The sequence below is a fragment of the Panicum hallii genome, chromosome 2, assembly GCF_002211085.1.
Source record: "Panicum hallii strain FIL2 chromosome 2, PHallii_v3.1, whole genome shotgun sequence".
NCBI classification, from domain to species: domain Eukaryota; kingdom Viridiplantae; phylum Streptophyta; class Magnoliopsida; order Poales; family Poaceae; genus Panicum; species Panicum hallii.
Window position 1 is genome coordinate 37,088,481 of NC_038043.1, and position 5,328 is coordinate 37,093,808.

The following is a 5,328-nucleotide window of genomic DNA, read 5'->3' on the forward strand; positions in this document are numbered from 1 at the left end:
CTTGCTTCCAACGCCAGCAAGGAGAAAAGAGAGACCCGCACTATCTGCTTGGAAGATGCTAACTTTACAAAGATTCATGCAGTTGAAGGTTGCACGTCTCGGTTCTACTTCCCCTGCATGAAGGATCACGTGAAAGCTAAGCTACTCCATGCTCCATGGAATGCTCCTAGCTTACCCACAAGATGGTTGCAGTACAAAGCTATGTGTGGAGGGATCAAAGATATTCTTTCACCACCGCTGTTGGAAATCATAGTGCAATATGTCAGGAAAGGACATGTCGCTTCAAGTCAAAAGATTGACTGTCCATACCAAGTGTTCAGCCTTAATGTCCTTGAGTGAAGTAATCTATCCAATTCAGGAATCCTGCTCAAAGCACACAGTTGCTATGCTGCCAGATTGAGGAAGTGTCTGAGCTGCAGAGGCTCTTTCTGCATGAGTTGCAATGTCCCATGGCATCAGAGGATGAGTAGCCATGAGTGCAAGAAGCGGTACCTCATGCTCGTCCAGACTCCAGAAGATGTGAGGTTAGAGAACCTTGCAAGAAGCGGTCATGGCACCATTTTGTGAAATGCAGGCACACTACTGAGCTAGCAGAGGGTTGGGCACCTTCTGAGTGATTAACTAGTGTTTTTTAGATTCGTTACGGATCTAAAAAACACTAGACCGGAAAACAAAGTTCAATCACGATACAGGAGGATTGCTTTTTACTCCCGCCTACATCGAACGTTGATCATGTCGAAGCTCCGGCTAGAACGTCCATCCAGCATAAAATAGAACGTCCATCTAGCATAAAAATCCTTTACACGATCGAGTAATTTATGGTGGAGACCAACAGACATTAAAATAGCTATGCAGTAATTTATGGTGGAGATAGTTTTTTACGATCCGAGGATGCAAAACTTTGATTTTTACTGCCGGGATGGTTCGCCGGAGCTCCGGCGGAGGTGCCGTCGGGAGCGTTGAATATTATTCAGCTCACAGCAAGCTAAATAGACCCGAGCACACCTGCCAGCGTGCCTGGCGCGAGCCGTCCGCAGGCGCCCCGCACCGATCCGGTTTTCACGGGGGCGTGTGATGTGTGCGACGGAGGTTACGTCCTCGTCCACAGGGGACGTCAGTGCCGAAAAATCGTTCGTGGCAGGAAGCGGATCTGAAGACTCATCGAATTCCATTAGTTTTTGTCGACGTGTGATGCATCAGCTCATGGATTAAATTATCTTTTCTTTACAATAACATCCGTGATACCTCTCCCTCATGGATTAAATTAATTTTTTCTTTACAACACCTTGTGGATTGAAATAATTATTCTTTACATCAACGACCACAAAAAAGAAGCATAAATTGGTTGAATAAGGAGGACTAATACATCTGCTTCATGTCGCCAAATGAAAAAGGATTAGTACCCAGAAAATGTAAGGCAAAGTACACAGGAAAGAATTTACATATCTTGATTCAGGAATCTAGCTAGTGATTTGGTTGCATACTAGTAAAGAAACAACATGCCTATGCTGACCTTCACTTGCATCGGGCATGAGCATATGATTTTTTAGAATCCATCACCAGGCCATAAGGATTAGGAAGATCACATTACAGACATTCAAATGGATCTCAGAAGGACATGAGCCATGACGCTAACAATAATTTTCTACACTTCCCACAACTAAAACCTTCACCATGATCTGACTGCTTATTTGGATGTCTTCCATAATGGAAACAAATATCAAGCTTGTTTGATCTCACCAATATGCTCCAATGTGATCTTGTAGCTATAGGCAGAAGTCAATAGTTCAGAACAACACAACTGCTAGCTATTGATTCGTCAGAATGGTCACATACCCATTATGTGCGTACTTGCATTGAGGTTTACATGATTAAAATTGCTTTTGTTAGTTATCATGGACAGTCACCTGAGATTTTCTAAGAGTGGAATATACTTGCATAATACATAGAACTAAAACATACAAAAATAGAAGCCCCTACAGGCTCTCTAGCTAGAACAAATAGATTTACGATGTGACCTATCAGCAAATGACACTAAAATATGTATAGAAATAGACATGTAGATGCAAATGCAGTAGTACTCAGTATATTACGAGTTGATAAAAATTCACAGAATTTCAGATGCATATGCCTGGCATTACAGAAGATTGCAGCGGAAAGATCTCACCAATGGCACTATGTTAGAGAATGCCACCAAAAACTGATTTGTACATCGAGACAAGGGAGTAACAATTTTTTCAAACCGCAGAAATGCACACAACTTAAGCAGAGATTTACCGATTGAAGCAGAAGGTCCAAAGTCCTGTACACCCAGAGATACCTCCACCACATCCACTGCTAGAAGCCAATGAAGGCGTCAGCTTGGTGGCTGAGGTGTAAATCGAGCTCCACACATCAGGCAAAACTGAGAATGTTAAAGAATTCATCGTATGCAGCAAATTTGAGGATTAGTTGCTGTTGGAGGCTTGTTTTTGGCCCCATTGGGCTATATATTAGTGACGAATTGACAGCTTCACAGCTGCAATTTCACCACTATATGCATCTGCAATTTGCATCAGCAAAAATCTAGGTACTGAGTGCGTGGAGTAAAGTGGTGAGTGATGCAGACAGAGGTGTCAAGATCGACATAGCATTTTTCTAACGTTCTGGCCAATCCATGGCCGGTGAAGCTCTCCTGGTGCTGCTACCGAGTCCTCATGAGCTCTCAAGATAAGATAAAGATGTATTTTATTAGTGACACTATCAATTCGAATATGTAAGAAAAGGGGTATGGAATCTGGAAATTATTCAAGAAAACAAAGATTCTCTGCATCAGAGCCATCATGGGGCAAAAGCATGTTTGTTTACCCTTTACACTATTAGCTAATTGGTAACTACTAATAAAAACACAAAAAATGCAAAATCTCTACACAAGCTCACAATCATTGGCTAGAATAAATAATATTATTACAGAACCCCATGTCAAAAAGGACACTAAAATTTGTAAAGAAATATAGACATGTAGATGCAACTACAGTAGTTCTTAGTGTACAGTGAATTGATCAAATTTTCATGGATTTCAGATGCATATATATGTACCTAGTATTGGGAAGATTGCTTCTGCATCTAGCCATCACTAAAGTTGGGACTTCTGATTCAGGTTGCAGGAGCTGATGTATCACAGTTGTTATTGTAAAAGAAAAAATAATGTAATCCATGAGCTGATGCAATCCCATTTGTCTATTTCAGCACTAAAAGAAACTGAAAAATCCAATGTGCAGACTAACACATAGAGCTACATTCCCATGCATCAAAATCACACAAAAAAAGATAAATAACTAATACTAGTGTACAACCAATCGGAAAATCACAATCCATGACGCATTATATAACTCGAAGAAACATAATACCTAATTTTGCACAGCCATATAGACATGCATCCGCCAAAAATAAGCAAGCAGCAGCTATCTAGCAGCACAAAAGGACAATGAGGAACCAGCAGTGCAACAGAGAAAAAGGAAAGAGAAGTACCTAACGTGGAAAGATGGAGCACCAGAGCACAGATCCGAATGGGCAGGGATGGAAGAACTGATCACGCAACTTGTGGCAAGTCCCGGGCTCCACTTGTTGGCAGGATCCCCAATATGTAGACTCTCTGAAATAGAAATAGCAACACCATATTGTTCATGACAGAGAACTAAAAAGGGACAATCTCAACTCGTAATGCAAGAAAGATGATACTTCTATTTTTTTCTATCACCATGACAAAAAAAAATAGCAAGCTACCAGGCAGCTCAACAGTTCCTCGCATCAACAACTGAAGGCAGTTCTGTGTTATCCTATACACATGTTCAAGTGTCTAAAAGTGCATATTGTAGAGACTTTGGGTTTTAATTATGACCAAAATCCAGGGTAGGTTGCGATGCATTTCTAATAAAAGGCAGCACCTGAAACTGAAAGCCAACCACAAAGTCCATATTGATATATCAAAATTTAGGAGTAGCTACAGCAGAAATGTAACTCAGTCAGGGACGCATGGCACCTGACGAAGGAGAGCAATTGGATACCTGCGTTTTATCTGATTTGCCGATGGGTTAGTTCCGCGCGTTAGGTGCATCGGGTCGCAGGACTCCGGCCAGCAGCCGATCGTTGCCGACGGCAGCTACTGACCTGGAGGCGACGGGAGCGGAGCTCGGAACGGACGACGGCGAGCCGGTGGATGAGTTCCCGCGCGGTAGGTGGATCGGGTCGCAGGACTCCAGCCGGCGGTCGACGGCAACGGCGGCGGCAGGTAGTGATCTAGGGGCGACGGCGACGGGAGCGGATCGACCTCGCGGAGCTCGGAACGGGCGGCGGCGCGACGGGTGAATCGATGTTTTATTTTTCAGTAATGGTTGGCGACGGTCTTCCGGACGCTCGGACGCCGATCCTATGTGTTTCGCTTCTATCCGCTCATTTCAGCCGTATATTTCATCCGCATTGTTCCCTCTGCTAAGGAAAACAACTAGCTAGAAGTTTATTTTTCTTACAATCTCTTAAGATCCGATATAAAATGAGCATATTTTGTATGTTGCAAAAAAAATATCGATATTACGAACAAAGTTTGTAAATATTGTTGTTATCTATAAATGTTGGATGAAACATGATGCCATGCGGTAGGAATATTTCATCCCCGAATTGGATGGATGACATTTTTATACATATTTTTTAATATTGCAAGCAGTAATTTCTGATATTGCATTAGTTAACTTTTAGTGTTGCAATGGAGCGTCCAATAAAAAATCTATCATTGAACATCCAGAAGCTAGCAACTCCGATTTATTATTTTTATCGGTGGAACGGGCCCTTGACTAGAAAAGAAAAACCGCCGCGGGGAGTGGGTCGCACGGATGGATCAATCGGACGCTAGGCAAAACTGGTCGCACGGGATACTGGCTTTGGCTCGGGTATGGAATACTTATTCTATACCCAAGGTATGGTATGAAGCTATAATATATATATTATATTAACGAGGGTCCAAACCTGGAGCGGTAGAATCACTGTAGCATCTCTATATACAAAAGCTGCATCAAAAGAGGCCCAGGTAGCGTGGCCACGTCGCGACCAATTCAGATCTTATGATTCCCGATCACTTTGCGGAAAAACTCTCGACCTTTATAAAAATCAACCGCAACCGGATCTTACGATTTCCGATCACTTTGTGAAAAAAACCTCGACCTTTATAAAAATCAACCCGCAGACCAGCCTTCTCTCTCAGGTAATTTTGCGAAAAAAGGCCTCAACTTTTTCCAAAATCAACCCGTAGTCCAACCTTCCAGGTTTAGGAAACTTAGCAAATAAAACCTCGAG

At 42.5% G+C, this 5,328-nt stretch overlaps 1 long non-coding RNA gene across 2 annotated transcripts; it reads right to left on the reverse strand.

Annotated features, from left to right (window-relative positions):
* Positions 1-1,376: 1,376 nt before the first annotated feature.
* Positions 1,377-4,400, reverse strand: LOC112879752. 2 transcript variants are annotated; one of them, XR_003226155.1, is made up of 4 exons: positions 4,047-4,400; positions 3,511-3,634; positions 2,278-2,334; positions 1,377-1,766 (listed from the first exon to the last, which is right to left on the reverse strand). It is a non-coding gene; the product is annotated as an uncharacterized LOC112879752 (long non-coding RNA). The 2 variants fall into 2 exon arrangements; XR_003226154.1 differs by having other exon boundaries at positions 2,278-2,337.
* Between the last annotated feature and the right edge of the window lie 928 nt (positions 4,401-5,328).